The 18,153-nt window shown below is 42.2% G+C and overlaps 1 protein-coding gene across 4 annotated transcripts in view; it reads right to left on the bottom strand.

Moving 5' to 3' along the window:
• NAV3 (neuron navigator 3) overlaps positions 1–18,153 on the bottom strand; it is a 273,242-nt gene that overhangs the window by 202,906 nt on the left and 52,183 nt on the right. The window lies entirely within an intron of this gene.

An 18,153-nucleotide genomic window follows, 5' to 3' on the forward strand; every position in this document is an offset into this window, starting at 1 on the left:
CTTGTGCCACCTGCCTGAAGGTCCAGTAGTTCTTACAAATGAAGGGGCTGTTACAGCAACTGTACCTCACCTACCAGAAGTCATCATTATCCACGGCCCACTAGGCTGACTGTCCTCCCCAGGGCCCTCTCTGAATGATCACCATCTTATCTGGTGCTAGTGCTGCTCTGAATCCTGCCAAGTCTGACCTAAACTGTATGTATCATTACTCATCTGGCTATACAATCAACCTCCAGTCCAGCACTGGGGAAAACATTTAGGGAAAGGGTCATGCTTTGATGCCGTATTTTCAGTTCCAATTAAACAGTCCACACATACAAAATTAAAGCTGGTAAGCTTTATTTTAATGTAAATCCTTGCTGGAGAAAGGGAAGGGAATTATCAGTGCAATAAGTTGTGATCTATTCAATATCAATGCCAAATTTTTTAACAAATCAATAATTTACTGAAAGAAATGCTGCCAGCCTGGTTTCCTAGAACATTTGTTTCTAAGTATGAATTTTATTTACACAAAGCAAAATTGCAACAAGCATATGAAAATTACTACCTTTGGAGACAAACAGAAACATTAGTGTTCTTGCTGCATGTTTCTTTGTTACACTGTGTACAAGAAAACTGCACACAATTTGTGGTTGCTTCTTGAAAGGGTTATTTAAATGTCTAAATGAGAGTGAAAACTAAAAGGAGTATGATAAAAAACACTGTTACGCAGCATCTTAGACTATTAAGGGGAAGGTGCATTGTATTGACTACAATTTTTGGCAGAAAGAATCTGGAAATGTTTATTTAGTAAAATCTGGAGTCCATGTATAATTTCAGTTGCAGGATGTTTACCATGGGGTAAGAACTGCATCAGATTGTTTGCAATCAAGGAGGAGTAGGCTGTGTTGACATCCACTTATACTGACCACTAAAGCGTTTCAGATTGCAGGGAAAAATGGCACTACTATCCCAAGACATAACATGAAGTAACTTTCTGCTGACTTTTGTTGATGTGCAGCTGTAACCCTCTTCTAAACCTCAATTTCCTTTTCAAAACAGTGGAATCCTCTGTACAGTAGCAATCCCACTTGTTGCCACACTCTCATTCTTCTGACTGTCCCCGCATTTTCATTCACTATTTCTTCAAGGGCAGGTTATGTCAAGTTATTTTGCACTTCAAAGTTACAGGTGGTAATGATAATTTTATTTACTCCAAAGGGACTCTTTCAAGAGAAGCTTTTTGTAAATACAATGTATGGCATCCATAATTAGGCCAAATGATAATGTATTCTAAACAGGTACTCTAAGACAACATGTATTTGCCCTTGCAACTTAAACAATCCAGAGTATAATTCATGACATTCTATTAAAAACTTAATTTGATTTTCAATATGAAACATTCCTTTTTGCATCACATCAAAATCAAGTATAAAATGAGATAATCAACTTTGTCCCAAAAGGCTAAAAGGATTAATAAAAGTACCTAAATGGCACATAAATAATGTAATCACAAGCTTCCCAGGACACACTGCAAGCCAGAATCTTATTAAATATGAAGCGAAAGTTTAGCAGAGCACCTGATTCTCTGCTTGGAATCTGCTTGCCACCACAGGGAGAAGATTTGTGTGGCCAAAGCTCAACTGCAGTTCAAGCTGGCCAGAAATGTGAGGGACAATAAAAAGAGGTTTTTTCATATATAATAATTTCAATAGGCAGTATAGAAATATCAATGGCCCATTACAGGATGAGGATGGTCACCTCACAAACAGGGACAGAGACAAGGCAGAGGTGTTTAACACATTCTTTGCCTCTGCCTTCAACATGGATGACAGACCAAGGGAGTCTCAGTGTCCTGAGATGGAGTACCTGCTGCTCCTACAAATCTTTGATACCTAATGGGATTCATCTGAGAATCCTTGAAGAGCTTGTTGATGTCAATGCACAAAACTGGGAGGAGCTGTTGACTCCCTCAGAGGCAGAGATGCCCTGCAGAGAGACCTTGACAAATTAGAAGACTGGGCAATCACCAACCATATAAAGTTCAACAAGGGAAAGTGCTGAATTTGGCATCTGGGATGGGGCCATCCTGGGTGTACATACAGACTGGGGAATGAGATGCTGGAAAACAGTGCCAGGGAAAAGGACCTGAGGGGTCCTGGTCAAAGGCCAGTTGAATATGAGTCAGCAGTGTCCTGGCAGCCAGGAAGGCCAACCATGTCCTGGGGGGCATCAGGCACAGCACTGCCAGTTGATCAAGGGAGGGGATTGTCCCACTCTGTTCTGCCCTGGGGCAGCCTCAGCTGGAATATTGTGTGCAGGTGTGGGTGCCACAACATAAGCAAGACATTAAGCCATTATAGTGTCCAAGGGAGGGCAACAAGGATGGTGAAGGGCCTTGAGGGGAAGCTGTATGAGGAGCAGCTGAGGTCACTTGGTCTGTTCAGCCTGGTAAAGAGGAGACTGAGGGGAGTCTACAACTTCGTTGTGAGGGGAAGAGAAGGGGCAGGACCTGAAGGAACGGCCTGAAGTTGTGTCAAAGGAGGTTTAAGTTGGATACTAGAAGGAGGTTCTTCACTCAGAGAGTAGTTGGGTACTAGAACAGGCTCCCCAGGGAAGTGGTGACAGCCCCAAGCCGGACATGTTCTCAGGCACATGGTGTGACTTTTGAGGATGGTCCTGTGCAGGGCCAGGAGTTGGACTCAATGATCCTTGTGAGTCCCTACCAACTCAGCATATTCTATGATTCTGTAAATATGAATACAGAGCAGCCAGAGGAAAAAAAAACCCAAAAACAACTGTCCCAAAAAAGATCAGATTTTGAAGCAAAAAATGAAGAATCTTTGTAAAATCACCTAATTTCGATTCTGAAATATTACATAGAGTGTATATAATAGGAACAATATTTCACATTTGCATATTGATAATAAGAATTCAACAATCTTGCCTTGTTACATTTTTAACAGCAAAACAAGTAAAAACACTCTGATAATCAGTAAAAGTTAGGTTTTTTAAAGTTTTCTGTTTGAGAATCTTTACTGGCTAACATTTGTAGTTTCTATCAACTAACAGTGGATTATGTTTTGCTACTAGGTAGAGGGAGATCCCGGTCTAATTTAGCTTTTCTGTATTTCTTATTACTGTGATGCTACTCTATTAGGTAACATGAAAATCAACAAATCCCTGCTGATGTGAACAACATTGTTTGCTGGACTATGATCTTCTACAAATTAAATTAATCTTTCCCTGTGCTAGAAATAATTGTTAATGGTAGATTAAAACTTAATGTTTAATACATTGGAATGCATAATCCACCACCAATTATATAGAGGACTGAAATTCAGTTCTGTGTTCCTATATATTGAGAACTCCATACATGGACTTTTACACTGATTATGCATATGGTACAATATTAGGAAATTATGAAAATTTCCAATTCCTAAGGCAAAGTGCTGCAGACAAGGTGATGAAAACCAAAACAAACAAAATGTTTGATGTCAACAATTAAACAAATAAGAAACACTTGTGAAAAGAGTATATAATTGTGAAGAGAGATATGATTATTGTAAAACATTTTCCAAGGAAAAATTCTGGCAAAAAGAAAGTGAAAAAAATTAAAGCTTGGCTAGGTACCCTAACAAATAAAAATCCCTCCTTGCTGTTTGAACTTGTTCACAACTCTACCTGTTTAACTTGCTACCAAAGTAGACAGAGCATGGTGCTTCAGAGTCCCAAATGCCATGGCATATTCAAATATAGAAAAAATATTTTACTTTCATTGGTTATGAGAAAACATATGCTGCACCGGTAATAACAGGTGAATATTTTGCTTTTATTCTCTCAAAATATGATGGAAGTCTGAGATGAAAATCCTTCTCAGAAATACCACAAAATATATTATACTTTTGACCCTCACTTAACTTAGACTCATGAAACTGTAATATCATCAAAATACCCATCAATTAAGGGGGGAAAACCCTTTTATAAAATGCATTAACCAAAACAGAAAAAGCAATAAGAATAGCATATATACAGGGGTAAGAAAAGCAACATCCTGTTCTACCCACACCACCAGCTTCACAGTTCAGTAAGAAAACAAATCAGAACAGGGAGAGGAAACTAGGCCACTATGCCAGGAATGTGCTTTTGATGAACAAAATAGTCCTGGTTTTATACAACAGCTGCATTCAAACACCTCTCATTGGAAGCCAGATGTTGGTTCAAGCAAACTAACAACACGCTGTATGTGCTTTCCGTCCACTCTGCCTCTGATTGTATCAGCCCTTTGTCCCCAAAGCCTCCACACTGCATCGTTCAGCTCCTGATCGGAAGAGGTTCCTGACACAGCCGACAGACAGCTCCTTAAGCAGCTGCTGCTGCTGCTACAAAAGATCCTGAGCCATCCTCATCACTAGCACCACTTTGCTTTAGCAGCAGAATGACTTTGCTTAAGGGCAGGATCTTTGCTTGAAAACCTGTGGAACCATCTGAACATAATCAGCTCATCCATGGTTTCCCAAAAGCAGTCTGCACCTTTTGAGCGTCAAAGTCTATCATTCATTTTAATTGTGCTGGCGTTGAAGGCAAAAGAAAGCATGAGCTCTAATGACAGGAGCTTGCCAGCTCAACTCAGACAGTGCCCATCAGATGCACTGAGCTGAGGCAGAGAGAATAATGAGTGGAACTGAGGAGGGAGCCTACATGGCAAACAGCACCTGGGGAAAGCTCATAGCATTCAATTTATAGTAGCATCCTATTTCCAAAGTAAAACTTCAGGAAGCCATGTTAAAACCACGTAAAAAGAAATAACATGACAGAAAACCATTTTGGTGCTAATTACATTATTTTCTGCCAGCTTATACATCTTAGATGGGCTTTAAATTCCTTTCTCAACATATTTTTAAGTGCAAAACATAATTCGTAAAATGCTGACAAAAATAAAAACTCAGTATTTTGTCTCCCAAAGAGGAATAAGGGACAGTCAAAAGCATTCCATTTTAGTAAGGAGGGAGAAAAAGATGAATGAAACTAAATCCCCTTCTAACATCCAAAATGTAAAAAAAAAATAAAAAAATAAAAAAAAATTGCTCAAGTCCTTTCCTTTTGGCACCTGTTACATTCCCCTAATGGCTCTTAGAGCCAGTGCAGCACCACTACTGAGGTGAAACATCGGGTTTCAACTACTGCACTGCTCCTGAAATGCATTTCAGAAATGACACCAACTGCAATGATTCAAACTATAACACTCCCTCATCCCAGAGATTCAAAAATATTCTAGAATCAGCTAAACTACCATGTGTAATATTAACAGAAGTGTCAAGAAGTCCTACTGTACTCCAGGATCCTCAATGAAGCTATATACATAAGGAATAAAAAGTATTACTTGCCTTAGATAGCATAAGATCCAGATTCAAGAGAGTTTATTGGAAAATATATATTTAGGAGAACACCAGACCCATCTAAATTTTAAGCACAGGTATACTCATATAAACTGTATTACCCTGGATATACTCTTGAGAGGTGCACATCTTATCCCTCAGGGAGTGAATCCTAGCCTCCAGCTGTAGGATTTTCATGCTTGTCTGGTGTTTAATTACTAATCCACATGGCAAAGTGCAACATGATGTAGGAGTGCTGAGTCAGATCATTGAAATGGGGCGTCTACCTTGCCAAGGGCAGCACCATTTGGGTATGCATAGGGCACTAATATAGGTCACTAGAGTAGAAAACATTCACCGCATGTCACCAGCACGGTGAACAACAGTTTTACTTTACACATTATGTTCAAATGTTTTAACGCTCAAGTCATACAGGCTTAATCAAGACCCTATACCTTACTTGGCCTGCTTAGGAGGCAGTTTTTAGTACTAATACGATAAATTTAAGAAAACTCCAAATGGTTTAAGTCTTATTTTCTACACTGTCCAAAAAACTCTGCTCTTGGTCCATCTTGAGACTGGAAGAAGACTAGTTCATATCTATTTTTTTTTGGAACTTAAATGCATAATATATTTCTAGCTAAGAAGCTTCTACTTACATTTTTTTTCCTACTTTTCACAGGAATAATCACCATGTATTCTTTAGCACATTTATCTTCTCAACTGATGTGTTCAATCTAAACCATGTTTTGTCTCACTACTCTTGGATTAAATTTCAACTGTATTTAAATGCTATTTTGCCCTCTTGAAAAAGACTGTCCAGAGCTTTTCCAACCATGCTCATCTTTGGAAATTTCACTCTTCAAACCCTCAGATCATGAGTGGCTTGGCACCGAGAGTAGTTTAATTATTATTTGAAAATATTGGCAATTGAAGCCAGAAAGGGAATTAATTAACACCAGTATGTCATCTGATTAAAAATATATCTTATTTTACAGTCTGTCACCAAAAAGTAATATACTGGAATTTTGCTGAACACTCTATTGAGCCAATGCCACAAAGGCAAGAGGGAAAAGGCACAAGAACAACTGCACTCCTTCTTGAACAGTAAGCATCCTGAAAAGGAAACTTGTGAAGGTGCTGCACTCTGAGAGAGACCTCCTCTTCCAGAGCAGTGGCTGCCTGCCCTAGGTATAACACACCAGCTGGTACACAATTTTAGAAATCACCACTGAAGCTGTTTATCAACACCATGAAAAAAAAAGACCATCAACTCTTTCTTTCCCAAATGAATTATTAGGATGAATTATTTCATGAAGGAGAGCTCCAATTGCCTGGAGAATGGCTGCCTGAAATGAACTACTTCAGAAAGGGCTAAATTCTTCCACCAATTTGTCTTTTAAAGCATGTCTCTTCCCTCCAAGGCAGCTGTTCATTCTTGTAGCTCTTCCATACTTCTGAACTAAGCAGAGACACACTGTGACTAGTACTTTCGGCTTTCTGCCAATAGAAAACCGTGATAGCAAGAAGCTGTTCCTCTTTTTGTCCAGCAGGTAAAGGAGTTTTACCAAGGTGAGAAGTGGAGGTGAGGCCCCAGGCAACCAAATGAGAGAAATGTGTGTAAAGAGCAGAGAAGAAAGGAAAATTCAAAACAATGAGAAAAATTAATCAAGCTTACTCTTCAGCAAGTATAAGGCACCAGACAGTAGAAAAGCGAATTTAGGGAACAAAGTAAGAATAGGGCAAAACCTGTGTTTTAAATAGCCATAAGGGAACTTTTATTTTTCTGTAACTCCTCCCCTCTGCTTACTAGATTTAATCCCAGTGATGTTTCTTGGAGAGAGCGCTCTGTGAGCTACCTTATTTTTACACTATTCTAAATCACTACTCTCTACATGCAGATCCAAATGAATCCCAACAGGAGCCCCAAGATCCTATTGTAAATGCACAGTCAATAAAAGAAAATGTTTGCAATACTTACACAGTGAATGAGGTTAACTAAAAGGCAAATTATTCATAACTCAGTCACAAACTTGAATATAATAGTCAAAATATTCTGCTGTGTAAAATCAACCTCTCCCTTTTCTGAGGGGAACAGAGAACCCCTCTACAAGACAGCAAGGTAGTAAAGAAAGCGTGCATGTGCTCTGCTCTCAATATCCAGCATTAGAGGTTGGTCTCTATAGCTGGATATACTGATCATTCAAAAGTGAAGGCAATTCTTATGCAAAGGGGAAACATTTTATGAAGGTTTGAGGTCTATGGGCGTGCGGCCAAACTTAATGAAGCACTGGATTATTCAGTGTGCTAGCAGAGAAATAGCTGAGTGAACCAGATTCACAATTAGTTAGGAAACAGCATCAAGATTGTGCCTGAAGCCACTGAAAACTATCAGTACAATGAATTATTTTTTTAAAATTGAATTGTTTTCTATGCTTTCCCCTCACAAATTTCAAAAGCAACATGACTAAGAAGAATGCTATAAACCCTAGCAAGGACTTCAGTCTGATTTTCAGAAAAATCTACTTGTCCTTTTTGTTTGATTGCAGAATGTTCTTATCCCCTAAGCAAAGAAACTCTGTTGTCAGTATAGAGGAAGGTCCAGTGATGGACAGGTGAGAAGGAGTAATCCCTAGGAGAGGGACAAGGGTACTTCCCAAAACAGTGGTGCTGGCTCAGCAAACTGGAAGGCTTCCAAGTCCTATGCTGCTCAGGGGACAGTGGTCAGGATCAAGGGGAGCCATAGGTAATACCACCCAAGTGTTTTGTGCCTCAGACAGCTTCTTGGCTTTTACAGTTCAACCCTTAGTTCAATAATAAGGATTCTCAGCAACGTGTTAATTTACCCAAATATCATGGGCTCATAGGACATTTATTCTGCCAACTTAGGGTTCCCAAAACATAGTTTTGAGTGCTTCCTTTTTCATTCCTGTTATGGCTCTACTGTAAAGGGCTAAAATCAACATTATTACCTAGTTCTCATTTGTGCCATTCTTCTGACTTATCTAAGTTTCAAGACCCCACCTGTTTCTTTTCTCACTTACCCATTTTTTTACCCCCACATTTCTCCCAAACACAGTTTCCCTCCCCAGCACAGCTCCAAACTACAACCCCTTCATTATTTCATTGATGCTGTTTCTCCCAAACACCACCCAGGCCTGAGGAAGAGAAGTTCTGTTACTCAGGGCAGAGCCCTAATTTTCTCAGTGCCCATATCCAGCGTCACAGGGACTTCTGATTGTTGGGAAAAGCAGGCCCAATGACTGGACCATATTTATTTTCTCATCTCCAAGTTTAGAAAGCTTGTGTGAACTGAGACTTACAATGCTCACGTCCTATTCAAATTTCAGAAGATTTTTCACAGGGAAGGAGTGAAAAGCACTTTGCTGACCCTCCAGCATTCTCTTGCCAAATTCAAAGACTGTGCTCCCAAATGGAGTTGTCATAACTTCACAGTGAATTGTCATAAGACTCTCCTCATTTTATCAAGCACTGTAGCACCTGTCTACATTTAATCTTCAATCTTGGAAATAAATGCAATAGAATTTGATTGTTATTTTTCTGAAACTTCTGCTTAAAGTCAACACCTGCCTTAAAAGTATCAGACCAGATATTTAAAGTTGTTAAAATGATAAACCACTGAAAACAAGGCCTTGTGATGAAGAGATGATTCACCATTGTTATATTTTTTAATAGACCTGGGAGACTAACACTGAATTTCACTGAGGTCTAGATGCAAGGTCCCTAAATCACTCTGAAAATTTGCTCACAAGCTTTACTTCAGCTTTATTTACTTCCGCTTTATTTACTTCAGCTTTATCACTAAACTGTTAAGTCAGTGGGAGGCTCTGGTATCTCAGAAACCTCTCATCCCACCCTAGGATGGCTGTCTGTAGAGCCTCAGGGAGCCTAAATGATCAGATGTCTGAGCTTCAGTACCTGACTATTAACTGCAGTGTATCTATCATCTCCATTTATAAAACATCTGCCAGAAAAAGACACGGAATCAGAATTAAAATCCACAGCATATGAATGGTCCAGTTGCTAATTAGCTGGCTGGAAGGAGGAACAATAATAAATAAGCACTTGAGTGAGAAGCCAGATGTGGCAGAAGTGCTCTGCAGCTGCTGGGCAGGCTCAGGGGAGGCCCCAGCCCAGGCGCTGGAGGTAACAGCTCCCCTGGTTTGCTATGGGAGTCTATGGCATGGACATTATGGCACTCAGAAATGGAGCGACACAGTCCCAAAGAATAATCCGTAGTTTAGCAAGATTGTTCAATTAATTATGTTTTAATCATGTAACATGTAGGGTGTGTTGTATCTGCCTATCCAAAATACAAGTTATAATTTTCTCTACATCCCAGCAGACTGCAATCTGTATTCTAAAAATAGTGTTCCTTCAAGTTTCCTAAACAACTATAAACAACTATATATATAAATATAGGCCAGAAAAATACTTGCCTAAGTAAAGTAGCCTTTGCAGAAAGGCTCTTTTCTCCAAAGTATTTATTGTGTATCTATTCATAAAGAAAACACTCATATGAAAGTTGTCTTCTGGTCAGACGAAAGGCACCACAATTTCTGATTTTTCTTTAAATGTAGACTACTTGCAGCATCAAACAAAACCTGGAGTAAAAACCTGTAATATGGGCAAATGGACTGTTGTAAAGGGCTGTGGGAACTTCAGATGGACAAATTGGTCCGAGGGGGAAAAAGTCATCCTGACAGGAAAGGAATGAAGACTGGAAATGAAAGCAGAACAGGGCAAGCATACACTTTGAACTCTTGAAAGCACAGGAGAGCAAAAATAACAGTTTGCAAAAGCCCAATAAATATGTTAGAAGAATTTGTTCATTACTGGAAAAGTCACTGAAGCCATTTGTCAGCTGACATGAAGCCTGCTTGGTATCCTAAAGCACTGTTAGCTACTCCATGCCATTAACTGACTGACAAGGGCTTGGGAGATTCTATCAGCAGTGGTGAGGAATCTTTTTCAGAGAAAAATATGCTGTCATTTCATCAGCATCATTTGTTTTACTGCACTCACAGTAACCTCAGTTTAAACAATGCTCCAGTAAAAGCAGGCATGTCACTGTGGCCACAGGAAGGTTTGGGATTTGTTTTTATTCAAATAGAGCCAGCAGCACTCAGGCTCAGAGTATTTGGATCTGTTTTCCTGTTACGCTTTTCCTTCGTAATAACTGCTTTTCATTTTTTAAAAATACAGCAATAAAACCGGAAATTCCATAAACGCCGTCTTCTTTTATATGAAAGTAAGGGGGAAGGGGAACCAAAAAACCATATGGAAGTCAATTAAATGCTTTATTTGTTCAGCAAAAAAGGGACTGTGTATTTCCTGAATTAAATTTGTTTTCATTGTCCTTCTGTGGCCAACTGGTTTAGGGAGTTCATATACAATGTCAGTCCTCATTCGGATTTTTTAAAATAACAGGTACATGGTTTTACAGATGAAGCTAACTCCTTAACAACTTTGCTTCATATTTACACGGATGTAACTAGAAGACTAGATCCTGTTACAACTTTAGCAATGCAGCTCCTATGCAATTCTTCCCAGTTGTATAACAACAATAATAACAGCTGCATAATTTCTGTTAGAAATTGCAAAGTAATCTTTAAGGAAAGAATAAAACCAATTTTCACACGTTGGGTTTTTTTGTTTTTTGTTTGTTTGTTTGTTTTTGGTTTTGGGGGTTTTTTTTTGGTTTTTTGTGTTTTTTTGGTTTTTTTTAATATCCACAAATACTATGTACATAAGTAGAAAATTTTGGGCAGCATTACATATAGGGCTCTGATGAAGAAAGTTTGTCAAGGAAACATGAGGTACTGCCTGATCCATTGTTAGCAACTCCAGGTGATACTGTTATGAAAATTGCAAAAATCTCAATGCTCTGAATTCTTTTCTATAATTTTTATTCACTCGATGTTGGGCATGCAGTGTTATAGTATTCAAATTTTTTCATTTTAAGATGAATTAAGGGAAGAGAGTCACTAAAATTACTATTTGTTATTGTTTCACCACTCTCCTTTCTAAATTATTACACTTTCTGCTGGTCATTAAGATTGTTGCAAGTGCACGTAACATAAGCTATTAGTCCTTTGGGACTTAAACAAGAAAATTTTACATGCAGTCACCTAGCACATTGTTAATTGTTATAAAAAATAATAGGAAAATTTACCAATTCCTACTGACAGTTAGATGTTCACTAGAAAGTTCTCTCACAAGTGAACGTATTTTCTTAGAAGGTGCAACATATACGGCAGTTATATAATACTGTCTATAAAATGTATCTGAGAGAAAAAGAAGAATGACAAATGTTTATCTCAACGAAAATACAAAAGGGATAAAGAGGGAGCCTGGAAGTTCTGGCATGAAGTTTTAATTTACCTGTATGGGATTAAATTGATATTTTGGTGACAGCAGCCTTAGATAGTGTGTAAAAACAGAAGAGGGACATACAACATAGGACTTTAACTGTTGGAAAGTGGGAGGAAGTGATTACATAAGAAATACTGGTTTAGATTAGAAAGATTCATAGTCAGCTTTTTATACAGCATCTGAAGAGCTCAAAGGACATTGCTTTCATTCTGCACAAAAAGTAAAAGAAATCTGTGCTTGATCATTCTCTCTGAACAATATTCTGGCACGGTTTTAAAATACAGAAATAACTGCTTATTAGTAATTTCCAAAGTTGGATTCCTTAGTCATTAAATTATCAATACATCCAAGTGAGTTTAGAGATAAGACTTGTGCCTTGCTCTAGGTTTCATATACAATGTAGAAAGAAATGTGAAAGTACAAAATTATCAGCATATTATGTCTAATACAATATCCCAGAAACATCCCAAGCTAAACAAATGAATTATAAACATTCAACACAGATTAAGAAACTGAAATCAACTGATAGGAAAAACTTTATCTTGAGACATCAAATTCACTTTACAAATATAGAAATATATAAACTGATAACTTCTTCCCTCACATTGTCTATATTTGGATACAGTAACGTAAATGCAAATAATATAATACATATAATCATGTAGAAACCTAAGCATATAATAATTTTATATAATAAACCAGAATTTTCTTAGCAAACAGTTGTGAAAGTAGAATATAAAGCTTGAAACTTTAGACAAGAAACATGATTTACTTTACAAAATGGAATAATTTAAAAATTGAAATGTTTAAAACTCTTCTGAAACATGGAGCAAGTGGGGAGTTGTAAGAGTCCTAGTTCAGCAGGAGGGACCAGCTAACCCTGTGTGGGGGTGATCAAAACTGTGTATTCTACCCCCTCTATTCATTCCCCAAGGTCAATGGGCCATTAGCAGCAGCTGCCCAGGGAGCCATTATCACTTCACACCCAGCCTGAGGGGGGCGGAGCTGCTAATGGGCCATCAACAGCTCAACACCCCCTGGCTCCCAGAGTTAATCACCCATTGTGTGAGTCCCCGCCCAGGGGGAGGGACTGAGAGCTCCCTGAGGGTACATAAGGGGTGGGTAAGAAGACCTCGGGAACCTCTCGTCGGATCCAGAGCAGCAGCAGGACCTTGACAGGAGGAGATCACTGCTCTCGCCCAGACCACAGCCCTCGCCTGCACCAACAGGTTTTTCTTTTCCTTTTGCTCTGGACTTGGGGGAACCACAGGGGTCTCAGCACAAGGGCAAACAAACCCCCTTGGCTTTGTGCCCCAGGACACTGGGTTATACCGCTGGGGTTTTGTGAGTTGAAAGCAATTTCCCTTGTGTGTCAGTGTTGCTATTGTAATATTATTATTAAATTTTAGGTCTGACTTATAATCTCTCTCGTGGTGAGTTCATTTCCCCTGCTGGTTCACCTTTAAACCAGCACATCTTTTGGCGCCCAACGTGGGGCCACGAGAGAGAAGTCAGAATTACAATTTCATTTTGTGTATTTGGATACAGAAACTCCCTGACTACCATGTTGCTTGATGTATTCATGTGGATGGTGTATCTGGGCCTGTTCATATTTCGACACATGGGGAACCATGTGCCTATTTTGATGCTCTCTTTAATACCAGGGAGAAGGATCAAAATTGCTTTATTAATATACTATGTTTATGTTGTCATAACATCAGAAGCAATGAATTTCATTGTGAATGTATATTCAGTCTGGTGTGCCTGTCCTGGTTTGGGTTGTTACCTCTGGGGTCTCATTAAAAATAGCACTCAGACTGTGGGGAAAACAGGCGGAGATGGTTACTTCCACCTTTTCACCTCTGCTACAACAATCATTGAAAATATTGAGCTTCCTTTTGATGTTAGGGACAGTATAATTCTACTGTTAGTGCTGTTAGTGTTGCTTTGTCTCCTCTGTACTGTATACACCATGTTTAGGGTCAGAACTGGGCTTTCTAAGGAGACTTGCTGGAGGCCTGCCCTGGGAGCGGATGATGTTGAGTGGCACGGGAAGTGGGAAGATATGGGCCAGTATTTGGAGACCTTCTCTCCTCAAATGATCTGGAAATTCACCCCGGAACAACTGCAGGACCCTGCCAAAATGCTAAGCTATGTGAAAGGAAGATGCTCTGGTAGTCCCAGAGATGTGCAGCTCACAGCAACCTGCTGGGCCCTGGCCACTGCCTACTGCACACTGCTTGGTGTGGTACAGCATCATCAGGAGGAGGAGAAAAGGAGCAAATCCACAGGCACCATGTCCACCCAAACCATGGCTGAGCCAGAGAGGAAGAGAGATACATCAACCAGCAGCATGTCCACCCAGACCATGACTGAGCCAGAGAGGAAGAGAGGTACATTAACCAGCACCATGTCCACCCAAACCATGGCTGAGTCAGAGAGAAGAGACACATCAACCAGCACCATGCCCACACAAACCACAGCTGAGCCAGAGAGAAAGGGAAACAAATCAACCAGCACCATGTCCACACAAACCATGGAGGAGCCAGAAGGACAACAGAAACCGACAGCAGTTGCCCCTGTCCAGAAAAGAAAATCAAAGACCAAATCAGTTCGTATAGCGCATGACGAGGAAGAGTCAGGATCTTCATCTCAAGCAGAAGAAATGGAGCCAGAAATAATCACCCGGTCCCTATCCCTGGGAGAGCTGCGTGAGCTCCGGAGAGAGTTCACACGACAGGCAAATGAGTCCATCTTGACCTGGCTACTTCGAATCTGGGATGCTGCAGCCAATGATACAATTCTAGATGGGAGTGAGGCAAGGCAGCTGGGATCCCTGTCTCGAGATGTTGTCATTGATCAGGGCATTGGAAAGAGACAGGAAACTCTCAGCCTCTGGCGGCGACTGTTGTCAAGCGTGAGGGAGAGATATCTTTGTAAGGAGGACCTCCACGTACAGCAAGGACAGTGGAACACGATGGAACAAGGTATCCGGTGCTTAAGGGAATTAGCCGTACTGGAGATAATCTTTTCAGAGGATGAGAGATTCCCTAAAAGTCCAGATGGTGTCCAGTGCACATCCCAGATGTGGTTAAAATTTGCACGACTTGGGCCAGAAATGTATTCTCGCTACCTTGCAACATTGCAGTGGAGAGAGGGAGAAGACAAGGTGGGTGCACTGGTCAGCAAACTCAGGATTTATGAAGACACTGTCACTGCTCCATTACGAGCCCACGTCTCAGCTGTGGAAACAAAACTGGCTGAACTGGAAGAGAAGATTAAGGAAGGACTCTTTCATATCTCTCCAGAACAAACGAGAGTCTCTGCCATCAGAAGCAGGCGTCTTCCAGCTAAGGAGAAAGGGTACACTCCACGCGGCAATCTGTGGTTTTACCTCCAGGAGCATGGAGAAGATATGAGGAAGTGGGATGGGAAACCCACCTCTTCCTTAGCAGCTCGGGTACGTGAATTGCAAAGAGGCACAACTAACACAGGGAATTCTTCAAGGTTGAAGGCTGCTCCGGTCTCCCGTGGGCAAGGCTCCAGACAGTATAGGAATGATGATGTTATGCCCGATCCTCTTGAAGGAACCTCCCGGTCATATTCACAGGGAGAGCGCAGTGAATACCATGACCAGAACTAGGGGGGCCCTGCCTCTAGCCAGGTAGAGGAGAGGGACAATCGGGTTTATTGGACTGTGTGGATTCGGTGGCCTGGCTCATCAGACCCACAGAAATACAAAGCTTTAGTGGACACTGGTGCACAATGCACGTTGATGCCATCAGGATACGTTGGGGCAGAATCCATCTCTATTTCTGGGGTGACAGGGGGATCCCAACAGCTGACTGTACTGGAAGCTGAAGTCAGCTTGACTGGGAAGGAATGGCATAGACACCCCATTGTGACTGGCCCAGAAGCCCCATGTATCCTTGGCATAGACTACCTGAGGAATGGATATTTCAAAGACCCAAAGGGACTGCGTTGGGCCTTTGGCATAGCTGCTGTGGAGACAGAGGAAATCAGACAGCTGAGCACCTTGCCTGGCCTCTCAGAGGACCCTTCTGCTGTGGGACTGCTGAAAGTTGAAGAACAATTGGTACCGCTGGCCACAGCCACGGTGCACCGTCGGCAATACCGCACTGACCGAGACTCTGTGACCCCCATACACAAGATGATTCGTGAGCTGGAGAGCCAAGGGGTGGTCAGCAAGACTCATTCACCCTTTAATAGCCCCATATGGCCAGTACAAAAGTCCAGTGGAGAGTGGAGGCTGACGGTGGATTACCGTGGTCTCAATGAGGTCACACCCCCCCCTGAGTGCCGCTGTGCCGGACATGCTGGAGCTTCAGTATGAGCTGGAGTCCAAGGCAGCCAAGTGGTATGCCACCATCGACATTGCCAATGCCTTTTTCTCCATTCCGTTGGCAGCAGAGTGCAGGCCGCAGTTCGCTTTCACCTGGAAGGGGGTGCAGTACACCTGGAATCGACTGCCCCAGGGGTGGAAACACAGTCCCACCATTTGCCATGGACTGATCCAGACTGCATTGGAAAAGGGTGAGGCTCCAGAATATCTACAGTACATCGATGACATCATTGTATGGGGGAACACAGCAGGGGAGGTTTTTGAGAAAGGAAAGAAGATAATCCAGATTCTCCTAAGAGCTGGTTTTGCCATTAAACGAAGTAAGGTCAAGGGACCTGCTCAGGAAATTCAGTTCCTAGGAGTGAAGTGGCAAGACGGGCGTCGCCAGATTCCAACAGAGGTGATCAACAAAATAGCAGCTATGTCCCCACTGACCAGCAAGAAGGAAACTCAGGCTTTCCTAGGCGCCGTGGGCTTTTGGAGGATGCATATCCCTGAGTACAGTCAGATTGCAAGCCCTCTCTACCTTGTGACACGGAAGAAAAATGATTTCCAGTGGGGCCCTGAACAACAACAAGCCTTTGAGCAGATTAAACAGGAGATTACCCATGCAGTAGCCCTTGGGCCAGTCAGGACAGGACAGGATGTGAAGAATGTGCTCTACACTGCAGCCGGGGAGAATGGCCCATCCTGGAGCCTCTGGCAGAAAGTACCTGAGGAGACTCGAGGACGACCGCTGGGATTCTGGAGTCGGGGATACAAAGGATCTGAGGCCAGCTACACCCCAACTGAGAAAGAGATCCTGGCAGCTTATGAAGGAGTTCGAGCCGCCTCAGAAGTGAATGGCACTGAGGCACAGCTCATCCTGGCACCCCGACTACCAGTGTTGGGCTGGATGTTCAAAGGAAAAGCTCCTTCTACTCATCATGCCACTGATGCCACATGGAGTAAGTGGATCGCTCTGATCACGCAGCGAACCCGGATAGGGAATCCTAATCGCCCTGGGATTTTGGAAATCATCACTAACTGGCCAGAAGGTGAGAGTTTCGGATTGTCCTCTGAAGAAGAAGAGGAGCAGGTGACACGAGCTGAGGAGGCCCCACCATATAACCAGCTACCAGAAGAGGAGAAGCGATATGCTCTCTTCACAGATGGCTCTTGCCGCATTGTAGGGACAAGCCGGAAACGGAAAGCAGCTGTATGGAGTCCTACACGTCGAGTTGCAGAAGCGACTGAAGGACAAGGTGGATCAAGTCAGGTTGCAGAGCTGAAAGCTGTTCAGCTGGCTTTGGATATCGCTGAATGAGAGAAGTGGCCAAGACTCTACCTTTACACTGACTCGTGGATGGTGGCCAATGCTCTGTGGGGATGGCTGGAGCGTTGGAGAAAGGCTGGCTGGCAGCGCAAAGGGAAACCCATCTGGGCGGCTGAGATGTGGCAGGACATCGCTGCCCGGGTAGAGAAGCTGAATGTGAAGGTCCGTCACGTAGATGCTCATGTACCCAAGAGCCGGGCTAATGAGGAGCATCGTAACAACGAGCAGGTGGATCGAGCTGCCAGGATTGAAGTTTCTCAGGTAGATCTGGATTGGCAGCATAAAGGTGAATTGTTTCTAGCCCGATGGGCCCATGATGCCTCTGGTCATCAGGGCAGAGATGCGACATACAGATGGGCTCGTGACCGAGGGGTGGATCTAACCATGGACAGTGTCTCACAGGTTATCCATGACTGTGACACATGTGCTGCCATCAAGCAGGCCAAGCGGGTGAAGCCTCTATGGTATGGTGGACGGTGGTCGAAATACAGGTATGGGGAAGCCTGGCAGGTTGACTACATCACACTTCCCCAAACACGCCAAGGCAAGCGCTACGTGCTGACCATGGTAGAGGCAACCACTGGATGGCTGGAGACATACCCCGCATCTCACGCCACTGCCCGGAATACCATCCTGGGCCTTGAGAAACAAGTCCTGTGGAGACACGGCACCTCAGAGAGAATAGAGTCTGACAACGGCACCCACTTCAAGAACAGCCTCAT

The sequence above is a fragment of the Pithys albifrons genome, chromosome 3, assembly GCF_047495875.1.
Source record: "Pithys albifrons albifrons isolate INPA30051 chromosome 3, PitAlb_v1, whole genome shotgun sequence".
Lineage (NCBI taxonomy): Eukaryota > Metazoa > Chordata > Aves > Passeriformes > Thamnophilidae > Pithys > Pithys albifrons.